The 20421-nt window shown below is 36.6% G+C and overlaps 2 long non-coding RNA genes across 2 annotated transcripts; both read left to right on the forward strand.

Moving 5' to 3' along the window:
- The first annotated feature begins 369 nt into the window (after window positions 1–369).
- LOC142056907 (uncharacterized) lies at window positions 370–5660 on the forward strand. Its single transcript, XR_012660466.1, has 3 exons — window positions 370–507; window positions 1168–1226; window positions 5512–5660. It is a non-coding gene; the product is annotated as an uncharacterized LOC142056907 (long non-coding RNA).
- Window positions 5661–7972: 2312 nt separating this feature from the next.
- Window positions 7973–13828, forward strand: LOC142056908 (uncharacterized). The gene is made up of 4 exons (XR_012660467.1): window positions 7973–8309; window positions 9141–9238; window positions 11154–11270; window positions 12759–13828. It is a non-coding gene; the product is annotated as an uncharacterized LOC142056908 (long non-coding RNA).
- Window positions 13829–20421: the final 6593 nt, after the last annotated feature.

Consider the following 20421-nt stretch of genomic DNA (forward strand, 5'->3'; position numbering starts at 1 on the left):
GCTGTCCATTTTTAGTAGAGAACTTGGGAAGTAGTAGTGATAAAATTTATAGTTGAGAAAGAGCAACCTGCTGTGTAGTGTCATGGCATTTTAGATCTAATCATAGAAGAAAGACATTCTTTTCAGTTGTATTTTTAAGAGATCAGAAACCAATAAAATGAGCAGACAATAACTTCATTTTACACTCTAAATTACTGTATTTGTTTTTGAGGGGGTATAAGAGGGAGAAAGTGTGCACTTTCAAATTTTGAGGACCGCTCTTCCAAGTACCATGCTGAAAGAAACTGCGCTGAGATAGAGACAGAGAATATATTTTCTTCAGAAGGGACTTCTGGAGATGTCTGATCTGGCACCCAGCTCAAAGCAACTTCAACCCTGAAGTCAAGTTCCACTCCAGAGTTGAATGAGGCTGCTCAGGGCCTGGCCCAGTTGAAATCTCAGATGCATATTCCAGTCTCTCTGGACAACTCAGTGGTGTGCTACCTCATCAGCCACCAGACTGCACAGGTGCGTGGGGATACTGCATCCCAGGTGCAACACTCTGTGTTTTTCTTTATTGAGCTTCATGAGGTTTTTCCAGCTTGCCAAGTTCCCTTTGAATGGCAGATTTACCCTGCAGCTTTCCAGCCTTTCTCTTGAATTAAATACTTTTATATTTCACCTTTCATTTAAAGTCGTAGAATATTTTATGAAGAAGGGTATTGTAAGAAGCATTCAGGAAATAAGGAAACTGTAGCACAGAGATGCAGCATGTAATGTCTGAGGTGACCAAACTTTGGTAATTGTACTGCACAGTCCAAATGGAAATGAAAACCAGTTTTTTATATGTCTTTTCTGATCACAGATTGTACTAAAACTGAGTATATAGTGTCTGAACTTACAGATCTTGGGCAAAAACTCCATTCACATACCACTGCAGAACAGTCAATGACAAATATAATAGCGAGGTAAAATGAATGAGGAACATGGATCTAGAATGGAAACCTGGGGAGGAAAATCATGACTGAGTTGCTTAGAAACTGTGTATTTACTATCTTCTCAGATATTTATTCTCTTAGTGGCTTATTAATATTTATCATGTGTGTGTCAATATCAGTACAGACTCCACTAATAAGGACTTTTATATAATGGAAAATATTTTAAACTGTAGCTACTTTTTTGTTTTAGATGCCTGAGTTTAAGAGTGCCTGAACTGCAGCAACTTCAAAAGAGCTAATTTTCAGTCGGTGAGTGGCAGGTTTTTTTAGTTTATCAGGCCTTTTGACATTTCCCCTTATGGTGAGCAAAGCAAACAAAATTCTTTTACTAAAAATCTAACTTCGTATTTAGTCACGTATCAACATAGTTCTATTTCTACATAGGCCTATGGGAAAATCTATTCTTTTTAGATGATTTTTAAAGCAACTCCAGTGATAGGTTTGAACATTTAATCCTAAAATTTAAGGTGAAAACCACAGCAATCAAAATTGTCATTAAGCATAACTTTTATGGAGCCTGCAGTACTCTCTTATTCTCTATAGACCCGTATATAAATAAATTCTGCAAATCTGTACTGATAAGAGAAGAAGATTTACTATGTTCCATAGTTAAAGAGCTTACGCAAATACATGTTGCAATATTACATCTGGGAGACATGATATTGCTGCAGTACTTCTAATATATTCATACTAATGCATATGGTCATACACACAACATACTCAGGATAAATGTGTCATTAAAACATAAAAATGCTGCCTCTTGTAAACGATGCATTTATATGCTCTTCAAACATAAGAATACATAAATTCATGGACATTAAACATAGAAGGGAGCATTAGATAATTTAGTTTGAACTCTTCTGTACTAAAGATGTTATATCTCAGCTACTACCAGGTACTTTGCCCAAAGAAACAGAGAATCTCTATTTTCATTTGCCTCATAGTTAATCGTATTCACTGCTTACAAATGTATATATACATGAGTAAATCTTTACAGTCTCCAGCAACCTACTCTGAAGTCATTAGTTTAAAATAACCTCAGCTGGTCCACCTGTGTGAGGCATTCTTACTTTTGTTTGATGGTACTGAGGCGTTTGATACACCTTTCTCTAAGACGTAAAAAAGAACCTTTCAGAATTCAGTATTTTCTTGGCTTTCACATATATAATTCTACAATCAGCTTTTGCCCCATGCTTTTTCTGAAAAGACAGAGGCTGAGATCTTTTCTTCTCACTATAAAGATTTTGTCTAGTATTTGTGACTCTCATTTTCATAATTTTTCAGTATTTCTTTTTTAATGTGGACATGAAATCAGAATACAACATTTGAGCATTGGTATCTTCAGTGCTACCTAGAAGGATTAACACCGCCTAACTGCTCCTGTCCATTATTTCTGAGTTTAGAAGACTGCAAGATAGCTTTATTTTAATTTCATTTTCCCATACCTAAGTTTGTTTTTCCAATATAATCCCCACAATAGACTCCTGTCCTTGGAAACCTTAGCTCAGCCTCCTGTGCTGTATCCAGGATTCAATCCCTTTTCATTAGATGAAAAACACTGCATTTTCTTCTTTTAAAACTCATCTTGCTGGAATGAGCCAGACTATCCAGGGTGAAAGGATTTTCAAGGAAGACACAAATGCTTTCTACTAATACTCCAGACCCAGACAGCAGCAAAATGGAAGCTGTGCAGTCGCGAGTAGCAGGACGGTGTGTTCAATAAGCTAATGAACACTGCTGAGAGTTCAAACACACTTGTTAGGCTGACTGCATCTGTATGCCTTTTGAATCAGAGCTAGCACGCGTCTGGCTGCCTCAGAGCAGAGCCAAAACCAACAGAAGTCAAATAAATATAACTGTTGTAATCCAAATCATACCAGATGAATGTGAGGCCTGATTATAATTATTTACCACTCAACCAATCCTTGCATCAGCCATAAATTTTATCAGCAGTGATTTTATGCTTACTTGCAAATCATTGCTCAAAATACTGAGAAGCATTTATCCTAGAGGCCTGTAGTGGAGTCCTGTATCACTCCACTACAAAGAGTGTCGTACGTTTTAAGTGTTTGACTCAAACTACTTAAGAAATACACACCTATAGATGTATACAGGTTGGAAGCATATATATTCATATGTGGTTAGAAGTGTTCTCTAATAGCAAGAGATGCTCCTAGACAATACTAATAATTTGCTTAATGGTAAATTTAAACAAATCACATCTAGTAACCATATATAAATGTTGCAAAAATGTGTCACAGTTTTTATCATTAAAAGGCCATGAAAACAGCTTGCCACACATAGGAGGCACAAAGGAGAAAGATATAGACTCATACTACAGAGTTAAAATTTCTGTCCTGAAAGTAAGGAAGTCTGCATACCTGTTTATTTAAAACTAGTAGCCTGGATTCTGGCATCCATGTGAAAATCCGAAATGGGAAACATGAGTGATTTCACATTCTTTAGGATCGCTCTAATTTATAGTCTCGAGCAACAATTAGATCCTTAGAAGGTTGCCAGAATACCATGTACTCTGGTCACTCCTCCCCTCTCCCCCTGGACTCTCTAGTGTTCGAGATAATTAAAATACTTGTTTACCGCTCAGGTCTTCAATTATGCGGTCAGTATACCCAGCTGGCCACTTAATCCAGTTTGGGTTTGTTTTTACTAGTAGTACAGCATAAAAGGTACACCATAAAAGCTTGTGTGACAAGATCTTGACTATACTTTTCAGAAAATCAATTAAGTATTATTTGCTAATTTCGTTACTGCTGTCTAACTGATGACTTCAGAGTCTTGTTCTTTATAGTATATTAAGCATATGCACCACAATCAAATCTCTGTCTGCATAAAAAAGCACTGGTCCAAAATGCAGATGGAAGAGTAATATGAAATAATGGCCGTTTTGTTTATTTTTGGCTCTAGGCATATCTGGCTTTAAATATCTACTTAAGTACATTTTGTTTTCAGATGTAGCACCAATAGAGAAGTATGGCGTGCTTTTCCTAGGGAAGCTCTTTCGACTTAGGTTTTCTTGCACAGTTTCAGATTTTCAAAGGCAGTGCCTAGAGGACATGGAGGGATAAGAATATCATTAGCTCAGTAATTCAGAGCACATTGGAGTGACCTGGCTGTCCTAATTTTAAAGGTTATTTTAATCTTATGTAAATCTGTAACTGTCATTCACCAAAAAAAAAAATATCTGCATAATATGTCTTGCATTTTAGTTTTTCTTGCCAACCACTTTTGTACATGAACATGAGTTAACTTATTTTTTCGTGTCTTCTGGTATGCCAGTGTCTTCTCAAGTGAAACTTTGAAGAACTTACTTAAGTTAGTTAAGTAAGTCCTTAAGAAGGGGCTTTTCTCCCCCCTCCTTAGGAAATGCAGACTTTCCATTCTTATTTCTTTTTGCTCACCAAACAATTCTCAGAGTTATGTGCAGCTAGAATAGAAAAAGCTGACCTTTTCACAGATATGAAACAAATAATCTGAACCAAGGAAAATATTCAAATGCTTAGGCTAGATTCTAACCTCAGTACTCGTATTAGTGAAGGGTTATTCAGCTTATTAAAATTAATCCCATGTTCATGTCACTACCTGCCCCAGAAGGCACTTCTTTATTTTAATATTTATTATATTTCATATTCTCTACTTTTAATTAAATTTTATCTTTAGTAAATCCCTCTTTGCTCTGTTTCACCCCCTCTGTGACTCACTAGTGAAGCTGCATGATAGGGACTCTAATTTCCTGATTGGTTAAGCCTACTTCCAGAACACATCTCTAAAACTGAATGACCACATTTTAGACGCTACCAGAAAGTCAAAGAGAAAAGAATCAATGTAAGAAAATGCTCTCTCCTCAAAACCAGCAGATGATATCCTCTGCTCTCAGTTTGTACTTTCAAGTTATTTTTCACTGTTTCTTTGAAAGTCACCTTCTGGTCCTTGCCCTGTTTGGTAAAATAAAGACTTTGCACGGGAAGACATGGAAATATGCAAAAAAAACATTTGCTTGCTTGTTTTAAACAGAGGAGGTGATTTTAAGGAGGCATGAATTTTCACAGATATTGGCATGTGGTAACACGTATGAAATTCAAGACATCCTGCCTCAGATACGTAAGAACTAGGCATCTACTCTTAGTGGGTCTCCTAGGCTCTCTAATCAATGCATAGAGCGTAATAAAGTTTAATAAATTAAGGCTGGAAGCCTCTATAAGATAAGGGGGAGAATCACCCTTTGTAAAAGTCTGTCTCCCTTCAGTAATGCTAAATATCCAAACTATTTTCCAGCATGGTAAAAATCTATACATCTCTGAAGAACAGATTGACAATTAAATGAAGATCATTACTTCCTGTCATTAAAATAGTAAAATCAAGAAATACCACAACATCTTTTCAAAAACCTGAGCTTCCAGGTGCAGAGAGGCACCTCAGATACTTACACCAGGAAATTTACCTTTGTATCCATATAGTAGAATTATTTCTGTTAGTTTTGAAGTATTTGAATAATCTGGATTTTAATTGTTCCTAGATTTTAAATGCCCTGAAGCCCATAGCAATTTAGGGTGGATGGTGAGTACCTCAATTTATTTTCATATCACACTCTAAAATTGTTAAACCTTCCCATCCTTTCACACCTTTGTTCTGACTAGGAACACGGTGATAATGAAGTCTTCACAACAGCCGCGTCATGTTAATCTTTTATGTGTTGCTGTTGATTCTGGGCTTTACCATTTTATAGTTCTTTTTGGTTTAACTCTCACAATGACTTTGTTCATTGTTCTTGTTTTATGTTCAGCAAGGCTCGTTAGGTGATGAAAAAAGGCTTGAAGCATAAGAAACATCACAGAGACTGTCAATTAATATCTCATTAAGAAAGAAAACAACAACAAAATGAACAAATAAGCAAGGAAAACAGGCTAAGTGGAAAGGTGTTAATTGAGGAAGATCTGAAAGGCTTGAAAGATCTAAACAAAGAATTAAGAAAAGAGTGACTTTTTCACATTAATTCATTCGCTTGGAGGTTTGAGGAATTGGTCCTGCACAGCTTTGATGATGTGAAACAACATGAAGAATTCAGGCATAAGCAAAATTGACAGAACTGGGAAAGAGAGTAGATGGACAGTCAGGATTCTGTGTTAGGGTAGGCGGAACAGACAGTCTAAAACTTCTTATTTTCAGATATCATTGGAAAAAATATATTCCAGTCATTTCTACTAGCAGAACACCAAGCCAGTGACTTGAAGTAAAAAAAAAAAAAAAAAAAAATCAATCAACATTGAAGACTCCTGCTTTCCTTGAAGGCCTTGGCGTGAGGGATGTGCAGCACATCTCAGGTCCTCGGAACTCTCCCATATTGGTCACTCTAAAAATTTTACATTGGTCTCCTGAGCTAGCTAGGTTAAATGCCAAAATGGATGAACGAAATTTGGAGACTAATTTAGGGATGAGGTTTTGTTTGTTTGTTTGTTTGTTTTTTGTTTTGTTGTTTGTGTTCTGTGGTTTGTTTTTTGTTTTTTTTAAGAATGACTAGAAGAGTTGGGATAATTGGAGAAAACAGAGAGGGGGGAAAAAAGGGAGAGACAGAACGCTTCACATGTAAGTCACATCTATTTAAAATCCAGTTCAGATCACCACTGATAAAAATTAATTTCTGTGTGGTAACTTTCAAGAAACCAGTTGATATGTCCAGTGGAGATTACAAGTGAAAAATAGTTGAACTAAACCACTGACCACTGCATTATTGGCCCTTGCTGAGTATTCTAATTGATTAAGATAATTCATTTTGGTAAGGACTTGTTTCATACTGTTGTGCTGGTCTAGCTATGATTAAATAATAAAACATATAAACAAAATATGAAGGTAATTTTGATGCATTATGTTTAAGAGAAATTGTAGTTTGCCTTCTCTATGATTCCCATTAGTAGCATAATCATCTAGTATTGTGTGTTATTTTTCCTCTTATTTTCACTAAGACAAATAAAAAAAGTGTAAAGATCTTGGGATATTAAAGCTTTTTTTAATCTTGGATTTTTTTATAAGATGGAAAAGACTAGCCGAAATTGGCACAGAAAGAAAAAAAATAATCATGATTATTTTTAGAGCTGGCCTCTTGGGCTGGGTATTGGCATTTCAGCTGAATGGAGAAAATCTTACCGTTCCAGTGTCATACTTTCTTTGCATATTTTAATTTCTAACGCTGCCAAGTTAAACTGTTTTATCAAAACTAAATTGCCTGAACTAAAAAAATAAAAACAACAGCAAAACCTAGACCTTCTTCATTAACCACAGTGAATAAGGTGTACAGTATTTTTTCCCCAAGACCAATTTATTCTGTGAACCATGCATGCAAGCTATCAAAAGCTGTAAATTAGTGGTCACCTCAGGCATTAGAAATAAGAGCTCCTTTACAGGAGCTCCCATTGAGTCAGTCTTTTTCATCTTTGCTAATTAACACTTTTTTACCATTGCCTTATAATAAATAATTGAAACTATCGTGTAGGACATGATTCAGAAAAGAGTGAGCAAAAACTTTAAACTAGATCATTTTCAAAGAAATCTTTCTCTGATTGGCTTCTTCAGCAAAACCCTGAAAAATTAGAAAATAAACTGCTTTATGGCTTTAGAAACTCTTTGAAACTCTCTACTACCTGAACAACTTTAATTTATGTTCATATAGAACATCTTACTGGTGCTGAAAACCAAATATTTTGTTCCCTGAAAAAATCCAGGTAAGCCTGAAAATACTTCACAAGAGCACACAAGGTTCACAGCAATGTACTCTTGTAGTAGGTAAGAATGCTGCAGTATCACAGGATCTTCTAAAATGAGGAAGCACCTTTTAGTATGAAAAGGGAGAGTTAATCTTAAAGCGTTTGGACTGCGTCTTTGATCCTAACTGCAAGCAGAACACCCAGCCAACCACACAAGCAAGGCTTTGCCCATATTTCTCAGCAGGTTTTACAGCATCCCAACTTTGTACTAATTCTGAGCTGGTATCAGCTTTTGAGTACCACCAAAGGCAGTAGTTATTTGCATATTTTCAGCTTCCTCAAGTAACATGATCACAAAAGAACATTTTTACGGGCTTGGCTCTCATCTGCACTTTTGTGTGCTTCAAGCATTTCTGTAATAATTACACATACCTGCATAGCCCTCATTTGCAAGGAGGACATTTCTGCCATACTGGGATTGGCAATATGAAGACTGGTTTGATTAAGCTGTGCTAAGCAAACACTGAATGTGCCGTTTTCAGGATTGGTCCACAGAGCTTCACTGCAAGGAAATGCTGTACGAATAAATATCATTACAGAAAGGGAAAACCTAAAGGTAATTTGATAACCCTCTGCAGGATTTAGCAAGGTGTCTAAGAATGAAATGTTGACATTTCTGTGGTTGCTTTACTTATAGAAGAGGTACCTTTCATAAAAAGCAAAGCACTTACTTAACATTCCTCAAAGGTGGATCTAGTATTCTTCATTAGCTAAGTTTCAATTGCCTTTGTCAAGCTTGTCTTCCTGGCAAAGGTCTCTGTCAACTGTGAAATCCACTTAAGGTAATTAGTATTCTGCTAGATTTAACAGAGCCTGTGAATTAGAACTGTAACAAAAGAGAACATCTACTTGTTTCTTCATCATCAAACAAGTGGAGCTCCCAGCTCCTGTGGTGGCTGAATCTGACTCTTTTTCATGTCATACAGGCCACACTTAGAGTAAGGATTAATAGCCCTGCTCAAAATTTTGATTTTCCATTTTACCAGAAAAGATGGTAGAAATAGAAATAGAAAAATGTTTCTATTCTGATTCATAACAAGAGTAAATCTCATCGTCCCCACAATCAGGAAACAGTTTGTGTATTCCTGGTTGGATCAGCGTGTTCCTATACTGATCCAAATCTGTGTAGCATTTTATTTTAAAATTTTCTATAGATGTTCAAATTTTGTTTAAGAATTTTGACATTTTCTTTGAGTTTTATTTGTAATTATAGTCACAGTGTTATTTTTACATTTGATTATGTCACAAAAGCACTGGCCATGTACAAATGTACAACTGTTACAGACCTCTGAAACTGCGATATAACATTCAAAGTATTCTAATGCATACTTTAATATCTGTCACTGAATATTTGCCACTTGTTGACTGGAATATTTTCTTTTCTAAGGTGAAGGGAGTTTTTTTGATCCAAAAAAGGCATGCTGGAATAAAAGGAAAGCTTTGTTAGCATCAAGCCTGCACAGACTTAGAAACAAAAGGGCCCAAGTAAGTATAAGCCAATACAAAATCTGGACAAGGATATAAAAACTGGGAAAAGATTGGGTTATTCATTATAAGGTCAAAAAAAGACAAGGAGGAAGATAATGCATCAATTGGCTGGAAATCTCCCTGTCTGTATACTAGTGCCAGAAATATGGTAAATAAACAAGAGAAACAAGGAAACCTTAATAGTTTTTTTAAACAAACATTCTAGTCTAAATTTAAAGATCTTGCCAGCATAACAGAATTTGATAGGGCAAGCCTTCTGACTGGAATAGTTTAATATTAAAACAATACATTATCAATAAAAATTGACATAACATGAAATGAAAATGTTTTGCCCTGTACTAACATTACAGGTGCACTCTTTGAACTGCAGACTGTAAAGTCTGATGGTTCTGTTAGTCCTCTGTTAGCCACGAAGAATGGCTCCTTTTTACTCCTTAGCAGCCCAAGGGAGCATCCCCATCAGGTTCTAGTTTATACTTATTAGACATGCAGGCTCTTAACATTACCCATGCTAGCTAAATTCAAACTAGAATGGATGTCAGTACTGTCATCACACCTTCAGTATGCTGTGTAGACATCCTCTGAGATCAAAGTGTTTTCTATTTGTCTTACAGTGACACAGTTTGACACTCTGAAGTATGAAACCTCTTCATTACAACACAAGTAAGAGACATTTTTGACGCAGAAAATCTGTTTCAGTCACTAGGAAGGGGTTGTCTACACAAAGACGACAGTGAGAAATTGGGAAGCATGTGAACTGAGAAATAGTAGCTGTTGCAGACTAATTCTTTGTTTGGGCAGTGTTGGAAGGTGCTTTCTGAGATTAAGCTAAAACCATTTAGAAAATGTTTTTAGTAAGAATTAGTAACAGCCACATCAGGGGCTAGAACACATTAATAACCCAGGTCATTTCAGAAAACAGGGCTTCAGTAGAAAATTTTTCTCTTGCCAGGAATTAAACTGACAAAAACATGAAAACATGGCAAAGTTCTGTACTTTTAAGCGTGAGTGTGAAATTCTGAATTTTTGAGGTTTTCTTAAAATTTCACATATAATTTAGTAATCGGGGGGGTGGGGGGGATATGATATAAATTCTTATCAAAATAGCAGCCAGTGCTCCTCCCAGACAGAGCTTTCACATTCCCAGTTGACCTGTGTATGTCCTTTGTATCGCTAAGGCACGCTCTCTCAGGGTAATGTTTGGGGAAGAAATTATTTTGCGCTGACTCATTTGTGTGTCCATGCAGTTGCCCTGTGGCACTCTTACTGCTGATAGAATTCTTCAAACAGCTTTCATATCTCTGCTGACATACATGTATAGGTTGCCTTACTGTCTTATTTATGTATATACTTCAGTTTTTAATATACCGATACTTTTTCCTAAGTGCCTACTATCATTATGAATTGTCCAGGTGGCTTTTCAGAGCTGTGCTAATGCATACACATGTGGTGGGAGAGAAGGAAAGAGGGAGTCCAGTTGCCATCTTACTTATGTATTTATTTTCTTCTAAATGTACCTACATTTTTCCCTAAGTGCCTGGAACAATATATGCAATAAACAATATTAATCAATAACTGTGCTCAAAACGTTTGGTTCCTTCAGTTCAGTGCTGGGAAACAAATGCAAGAAACTAAGTAGACCTTATAGAATGCCCTGTAGTTCAATAAATCCAAGGCCTATCTGATCACAGAGACAAGGTAATTTTAGCAATTGACATCTCATCTGCAGTACTCCCCTTCTGTTTTCCTTCAGCTTCACCTGGAGAATTATGAACCTTCCCCGCCCCCCCCTTTCAATTTATTTTAACTGTTATGAAAAAGGAGGAGAAATAGTTAAAAAGAAGTAAATGGGAAAGAGTCAAACTGTTTAAAGACTGATGGAGTACCACAAATAGCTTTAATTTTTACTCAGGACAAGACTTTTGGACAAAGAGGGGAAGAAAGAGGAAACTCCTAGTGTTAATTTCAAGGAAACGCTGAAATCCAGAAAAGAACTGAGAGAAGAGAGTTAGAAGGAAAAAGAAAGATCGTAAGTAAGCACAGTTGCATGTCTGAAGCGTTAGTTGTGTCTCTTGGTGTGTTTTCAGTTCTTCTATACGCTCTGCCCAGTTAATACTGTATTCAGTATTACTCCATAGTAACTCTTATTCCCATAAATCTGGGAAATAATATGAAAGCAGTTTCTTCTCATCAAAAGCTAAGAAAAAAAAAAAACACGTAATTTTGTTTTTTTTCAAAACCATGATCATACCAAGCACTAATTATAAAAAAGGTTATGCTCAGAGTTTTCACCTTTGTCTGTTACAAAATTTTCAGTTGCTGAAGTTTCGAACTATTAAATGGAAAAACGCAAATGTCAAGAGATTCTTGTCTTAGGAAAATTAAGAAATTTGCACAGCTATTGTATATTTAGCATATAAGTGCCCTAATACACTAGGCCTAATACAATGGAGAAAATTTATCAAATCCATGTAATAAAAACTGTAAAAGGTGACAGCTAACAAGTGTTTATCAAGTTTAATTTTTATTACTCAATTTTTTTCATAGCAACTCTATGATATCTTTAGAGTTAGATGTTGACATGACATGAACCCTCATAGCCTTTGAAATATAGTTCCTTTGACAGTGGTTTTTAGTTGAGTAATGGAAAGTGAAGACAACCTCTTCCCCTCCCTCAAAACGCCTATCTATGCCAGCAGTATCTCTGTGAATTTTTGTGAGAAAGAGAACACACACGTCTTTCTGTTGTATTTAAGAATTTATTTTCACTTTAAACACACCTATGTTTTTCCCTGTGTGTCAACTATGGATATGAATTGTTCAGATGGGTTTTAAGTATATGCTAATAACTTTGTATTTTCTTCATGTGCTTATACTGCAATAATGCTCAGGAGACTTAATCATGGATGAGGACTCTTTGGGCTGTGAAGAGTGTGCAAACCCAGAACAAATTATTGGTGATCCAAATAATCCGATTTTGTCTACACTTTCTTCTGTCCTTCAGTAAGAATATCTTTAAAAACTGCTTTTCTTCATTAGGTTTGGAGTTAGAAAAATCATTTTCTTTGCTGTGGCCTGAAGATTTATTTAGCTTATATAGACTCTGCCATTTCAAAGTATGTATTTTATTATATTCTTTTTTAAACTGCAAGACACATTTATTTGCAGAAGTTTTACTGGTAACTGAGTTGTGATACCAGAGACAATACGTTGCATAGGCAAATCCATCTCCAATTTGTATGTACACAGCTTGATATTCTTCTACATGGTTTGTATTTTAAGCACTGCAGTCTAGATGTTCAGGTTGATATCAGTCAAACAAGGGAAAATGGAGAGGCAAAATGCCTGCTTATCCTCAGGGATGCCACGACAAATTAGTAAGATGGTTTCATATTATAACAATGCTTTCTGTTGTTATGACAGTTGTCATATTTTAATTCTTTATGAGCTTTCATTTGGGCACTATCATAAAAATTCTTTGTACTAGCTAATTTGCTAAACCTCCTTTATTTCCCAGTTCTTTTGAGTATGTGCCGGCCTGGTCCCCTGTGAATCAGAGCATCCTGAGAACCACTCCATTTTCTAAGAGACTGTCTGTGCTTCCGAGGCATCATTTTGGCAGCAGCTGATGATGGCGATGCTGCAGCTATCCCCGCTTGTCCCTGGCTGTGGTGGTGGTGCTGCAGACAATAAAGCAACTCTGCGCTACTTACGCATTAGGCAGGAAAGTCAACTGAGAGCTATTTTAGTTGGGTTACAGCTGTCCTACGCTTCCAGCGTGGCACAAAGCATCTATAAAGCAACATTTGGGGCATGGGGTGGGGGGATTGTGACTGTCCTTTTGTATGCTATTCTAAGCTGTTAAGTAATGCTTCTGTTAATATTTGTCATCACCAACCTGACTAGCTTCACACTGAAAATCAGGAGATAAATGATACAACTATGATTCCTAATCCCTGAGACAATTCTGCTCTCGACTCTCAAAAATACTATGGGTTGGTATGTTGGGCCTTTGGCAAGAGATTCTTCAGATTTCTATTGCATTTCTTCATTTAATTTGGACAAAAAAATAACCCATCAGTGAAGAGTCCATTGTGTTTATTCTTAAGATATGAAGTGACTATTAGTAGCCGTCAGAGAGTGTAGATGACACTGTCCTGTACAGCTGCATTGTGGATATCCCTCCTCTAAAATAAATCTAAATAAACAGATAAAGCAGCAACCCCCAATCTTACTCTGAGATCATGCATTGGGTGACTAATCTACTCTTGCTAGACAGTGGAAGCCTCTGTAGACTGAGAAAAGGTGTCATTAGCTGATTTTCATGCCAGGACCAAAACCAAATAAAGCCAGAGCTGAAAACAAACAAAAATATATTAGGCTGACAAAAAAGTCTCCAGTGGGAAATGGAAGACAACTAGAAACAATGGTAATAACATTTTCATGTGCTTTCATTACATGAGCAATTTGGGGATGTGCTGAACAATTCAGAAATATTTCAAATTGCTGGGTATATGCCATAATTGCTGGTTTACAAATATGTCAGATCTTTTACCATGCAGGCTCCTTTTATTCACTACAAACGATTCTAGATCATACGTTTTCCATTTAAACTGTGAGAAGAAAATAGTGCAGTAGAGAAATAGTATTAATTTTCCTGGCTGCACAGATGAGGATTACTGAAGCATGATGTTATCCTGGCATTTATCAATATGTAATCTTAATTTCCATAGTGCTCTCAATTAGTCTTACTCTATAATAACTCAGTATAACATAGACTATCTATACTTACAAAACTAAGTATAAAGCTGAGTAGCCTTAGACAGTCGTTAAAATGGACACTTGCAAAGATGCTAGAATTAAATAGCAATTACCTTTCTTCTAGATTATCTGGTTTAACATTCATATAAACAGTTGATTTTGAACATTTGTTGGTGTTTGTATATATTGTAGCAGTAGTCACCCAAACTGAGGGTTTAGCATAATACTAAATCTCTTTAACTGCTTACTGAAATTAGAACAATTTTGATATCATTGTGGCTTTCTAACTTTGGGGTGGTAAATTTTCTATTTAAAAAGGCATAGAATTGCCCCCCAGAAGAGCAGTTACTTAGAGACCACAATATCTCTTCTTTATCTGATTTTACTGGTCCAGTGTAGAGAGAGGCAAAAGAAACCTTTTGCAATCAACTGCCACTGCAGGCCTGGAGGAAATGCCACCACTGATCAGGAGGTGTTTGACAATCAATGTGCATTGAGCAGTTCTTACTGTGACTGTTCACAACCCCACCAAAGATCAAGACCAGTGATGCACTGTTTAGCAGATACTCTGCCTGGAACAAGTTATTCTCATGTGTTCCCTAATACATTTTTCCAGATTCTCATCTCCATCAAAACCAAATGCTGTTCCACCATGGTGAAAACTTCAGTGGACTATCTGCCAGCTCTGAACAGCATTGGGTGGGCCAGGCAGGCACTGGGCAGTTGCTTTGGGATGCATTAACACAAAATCAATCTCCTGACCCATCTCTACTTAAGAGAATGTTGGTTCACACTGTGGAACAGCCTCAGAGCTCGAGAAGCACCTCCTTTTGGGTGAAACAAAACTGGAAGATGGACACTCCAAGAGCTTGCCTCCTGCACTTCAACCATCAAAGAATACTCACAGGGTGAGTATGAAGTAGCCCCTGCAGAGCACATACGGTGTCAACACTGAATATGGTGTCAACAGTGAATTCTTGACAGCAAGTGTTTTGCTTTACTTGTGTGCTTCCACTGTACTGTAGAATTTGCCCTGGTAGCCATTCCTTTTGGCTGGTGGAAGGGTACCGGTACCAAGACTAGGTGAACAGGCGGTCTTGGGATTTCTTGGATCGCCATATAAAAATAAGGGAATATCCTAATTCCTTCTGCCGTGTTACAATACTAAAAAAAGGAACCTGGGAAAATCTTGGCAACTTTTAGTCTGCTTATGTCACCAAACAGTGTCACAAAATGCGTTGGTCCCCCTGCCTCTGTATGATAAATTAACAGATATTTGTCTGTGAATCATTAACAGAAGTGAGCTTTAAACAAGGTCCTTGAAATTTTCATTTTCTTGCAATGCCAAAGCCATGCATTGCAGAAAACAGTGCACAATGTCTGAGTAAACATTTTCTACGAAATGTGCATAAAGAATCATATTTTAATTGGAAAGTCTAACCCAGTGGAGGTTTTAGAAATGGAGTAGATTATACAAACAAAGATTTGTTTGGGCTGGGTTGTTTGCAGGAGATTTAAAAAACAGGTTAGAAAAAATACGAATGTATTTGTATTTTACTTCTCTCTGTAAATAGTGTGGAAGCAGTACCCTGTTAACGCATCTCTTTGGTCTAATACAATTACTATATTAAAATTTATGTTGTTGATTTAAGGATGTCTGCTAAAACTGCCAAAGCCTCCCACTTGAACCCTCTGTCACCTTATGCTATTTAATGTGACATGATTATATTAACTGATTTTGAAATTCATGTACAGATACACAATGCATTTGAATGGCTTTTTTCTTATATAGACAATTTGCATGAGATGGCATTGATGTAACTTAATTACAAGATGACTGTAAGCAAAATGCTAAACATGGACATAACTGTCCAGTACTGGAGAAGTGCCAACCAGAAACCCCATACTTAGAAGCAGCTTAGGTCTCCAATTTATAGGTTAAGCTTGACTCTTGCTGTAATGACATCTTCCTGTTTATCCTATCACTTTTGAGCCTTCCCATACAGATTTGAGGGTCCCACTAGACTAAGTGAGTAAATTCAGAAGAGATTATCTAGCTCTGTGTCTGTAAGTAATGTAGAGGATCATGAGAAAACAGTGGAACTAAGCTTATCATCATGATACATACTGGCCACCTAAATAATGACCAACGTTTTGTAAGCCAAAAATATTTCTTACTAGTTAATAATATTAAAGCAAAAGTAGATAACTAGGCATATAGGTCAGTATTTGCCTTGCAGTATTTTCCTTTATGGTAAATAAGCAGTTGCCTTATGTTTGTGGAGTGAGACTGGAATGAAGCTTGATGAAAATAAGCAAGCAAGGGTCCCTGTGAAGGTGGAAACTGCAAGCAATAGGTTCACCATCACTGATTCTGCACTGATAGTAAGTCACAACCAAGGTCAAAGTCTGAGCTTTGTTCAAACTTTGAAGCATTTCAGACTTAGGTCTTTTTATTTCATTCAGTCCCAGACCTGCTTATGATGGAGAACTGGTGTGTATACGTGTATATATACACCAACATATAGATCTTAATTAGAAAATGGTAGTCCCGAAATGTCTAAGTGAAGGAAGCATTTCATTTTGTCCATTATTATGTTCCATTGTATGTGCTTCCCTATTGCGTGTCATATAGTGCAATGAGTTTGCATTCAACTGGGCAATAAGAAAGTTAAATAAATCCTATGTCCCGATGATATTACAGCTACCAGTCAAAACCCAAATATTATATGATAGAAAGAATATGCTGTAGTAGAAAGCTACAGGGAACACAGCAGTGAACTACTGCGACTACAATTTCAACCTCACCCTGAATAACGTTGGTATGGCTCTGTTCAAGAAATATTTAGGGTCCTTTCAACCGTGGTCATTCCTAACAGTCCTTGTAGAGTTAGATCCAATAAATTAAACAAATGTAAATTGTACTTGTTTTGTGACACAATACTTCAGCAATAATTGCACATTTCTCATCATCGATGTGATACCATTTGTGTGCATTAAATGAGATTTAAAATCAAATTGTATTTTAAATGTAGGAAATACACGGACAAGCATCAAGTCATTGTAACCTTCAATACGTGACCAAAACTCATAATAGTAAACGTTGTTTTTTAGTTTACTTTTAACATTCAGTGATGTGCTTGAGTGCAGTACTGTACTTCTCTTGTCAATGGACATATGGTGGAAATACATTAATAGTAACAATGTGCATATTCTTATACAACTGACATGTTTGGAGAACCGTATAATTAAAATATAAGTAAATATATAAACTATATCAGATTCTGGAGCAGTTTCTTTAAAAATTAAAACCTTTCTTTTTCTTGCAATCAGGAAGAGAATATTATTAGAATATTATTCTCCCTTTAATCTCTAATTGGAAGGGTTTCTTTTGTAGGCTTTTAGAAAAATGGAGAATACATTGGCAAATTATACATAGAGGTCCAGAGCCTTCTCTATTATTTCAAACTGCAGATAATGGCTTCTTAAGTAACGTATGGTTAATGTGCTGAAGTATTATCATTTTTTTTAAATCAAATTGAATATAAAATGCAAATATAATTTTTCAGTGTTCAATAATAACTAATGCATTTGAGCATCTGTCTTAATACATGAAAAAGTCCAGGTTTTTCAGTTTGTCTTAGGTAACACCAAAGGTATTTTCTTTGAAATCCTGGCCTTACAATTATTGCCGTTATTCTACTAATTAAAAACTACAGTGAAACTGTTTAGATTTATATATAATTAACTTAAGTACAGTGAAAATCTGGAGGACGAGAAAAATGTCTGAATAGTTTCCATACCCTGCTTTGTGAAAATTTCCATTCCAAATTAATCTTGAGCAGGTATGATCTATAAGGAGGTTCGTCTGAAAAATAAGATCTTACTATGAAAGCATTATTTTTTATCAGGTGGCTAAACTGTAGAGCTGTTACTTTGGTAATGTTTTAAGAAATGTGATACACAGTGGGACAGTTCACAAAAATGATGAGCGTTCTTCAATACTGACGTTTACTAAGTGTGTTTTCTTCCTTATGGACAGAAACATGTTCTTTTTTCATCAACAGCGGCTGCGCTGTGGAAATGGGGTGTTGGATTTTTTTTCAGGGATATTTGTAAAATTTGAGCATGTTTTCTTTGAAATGAAAAAAATTTAGTAAATGTTGAAAAGAGTTACTGTTTTAAGTAAAGCCCACATCCACAGCAGAGCTTTTTGTGGAACACAGAACATGAGGCACACGGGACTGATGCTGTCAGCCTTTGCAGCAGCTGCACCATGGGACGTTTAACACTGTCTGTGCTCTTCCTCTGGTAAGCGCAAATGATAAGAAGCCTTGAGTAGTTTTTGTTAGTAGAGACAGAGACTACAGAAATATTCTGGCAACCTTGATTTTTAAGAATTTTTTTTTCCCCTGGTATGCTCTGGTTAGAGTTTTATTTAAAATGTTGATCTTTGATACTTGACATAGTCCTAGTAAACTATTACTTTTGTTGTGGATTTGCGCTACAATTGAATATTTTGCTGATTCATAAACTGCCCGGTCCTTACTTGGTTTGATTTGCTCTAAGTTCTTATGTTGCACTAAGACTCTGTAGCCCAGATATTTTCTGCAATGCCGTTCTTAACATCTGTGTTTTAGATGGTGATGCGAAAAACAGTTCAGCAGCTACTCAGGGTTGAGGACTGTCGCCTCGTTTGTCTCCGCTCTTCAGCACAAGCAGAAGGCTTGTAATGTTCAAGCCCAGGTCTGTATCCTGAAGTGCAGCTCAATATAATCAGAGATATTGTTAGGCAGCATTCTACCCTAATGCTGTGGCAAGGAAAAGCCTGGGGCTGAGAAAGAACCGAAATAAACACAGAATGGGGATGCATAAGCCAGAGAGGAGATTCACTATCTAAAATGGAATATATAGGAGAAGATTGGACTGTATGGAGGGAGGATTCACAGATACAAAAAGTATGCGGATGAAGATGGAAGATTAGGAAAAAAACCCAGAATTCAGAAGAAATAGGCAAAAAAAAGAAGAGCAGAAATCTCAAAGTGCAGAATCTCTTTTAGGTGATGCCTAAACCTCATCAGTTCATCGAGGAAAGAGAAAAGCCTTATACCCCCCCCCAAGAATACAAAATACTGCAGACAGAAAAAGTATTTATCTTTCTCCTGTAGAGCAGGTTGTCTTCTGCAAGACAGAATAGCAAAAAAGAGAAACAGAGAAATGCCTGTTCTGAGGTGCATACTCGCCAAGTGTATGTCGCCTACCTCAGGAAAAATGAGGAAGCAAAACAAGAAGAGTCCCCATTCAGCCACAGCAGCATTCAAATTTATAAATGTTTAAGTACTCCTTCAACTTTCACAGGTTCTATATTTAAACATGCATTTTAATTGACCCCAGAAATAATTTCAGTTTATATATAGTTTGTATAAGCCTGGGGCCTACCTGTCCTAGGCCTATTTGAAGATTTATCTACAGAAATCTTTTATGAAGGAGGGAGGATTTCGTTTACAAAGGCCTAAATCCAAAAGCCTGTACTGGAATTTGGCTTAATTATTGATGTGCAGTTACACAGGGATTTCCCACGCAACCTCCCGGCAGCACCAGAATACCTTGAATTTACAGTAATCACCGTAATCTGAACAGGATCCCTTGTAGAGAGCAGAAATATAGGTCCAGGTATATGAAAAAAGTTTCTAACTGCACACTTACAGGCTGGGACCACACTAAAACTGTTCTTAAATGATGCAGGTAGTGCTCTTTGCTACTTCAGATCTTTTCTTACCTATTTCTTCAAGGAAGAGAATCTTACAGGTTTAACTACAGTAGAAGGAAATGGATTTGCTTGGTAAAGCAAAATTACATGCAACTGGATAGTGTCAGGCTGAGGTCACAGTATGTGGGGGAAAGTCTTTTAAAGGTATTTGGGGTTCTATTTCCTTTTAAAGGCCCTAGTAGGATTTCCAAAAGCATATGGGGAAGAGTCCTCCACAGTATGCCTGACATAGATACTGGCTTCCTTTCTGAGGCTTTAAGTATCTAAGTACCTATAAAATCTAGCCTACAGTTCTTTTATGTCTTTGGTGGGGTCATTCCTGTACCCATATGGCAATGCGCCTACAATTTACGGGCAGTCTTCTTGATGAGTCCCTGGAAATGTCTTCCATACATGTTCAGAGCAAATGCTCCCATTCCTTCTAGAACACTGTTAATAGGACTCTGTGGGAAAGGTTTCATTATGGTTACCCTTAAAACCAGCATAAACATGGGCATCCAAAAATAATACTTAGCCGTCATAAAACTTATATTTACCAACTTTCATCCAACAAAAATTCAGTTTGTTTTATATATTGTGTTTTGTATATAGGGATCAGTTCAGTCACCTCTGGGGCAAAATTCAGCAGCTGTTTAATAGTGGCAGCAAT

This window comes from Phalacrocorax aristotelis, chromosome 4 (assembly GCF_949628215.1).
Source record: "Phalacrocorax aristotelis chromosome 4, bGulAri2.1, whole genome shotgun sequence".
NCBI lineage: Eukaryota > Metazoa > Chordata > Aves > Suliformes > Phalacrocoracidae > Phalacrocorax > Phalacrocorax aristotelis.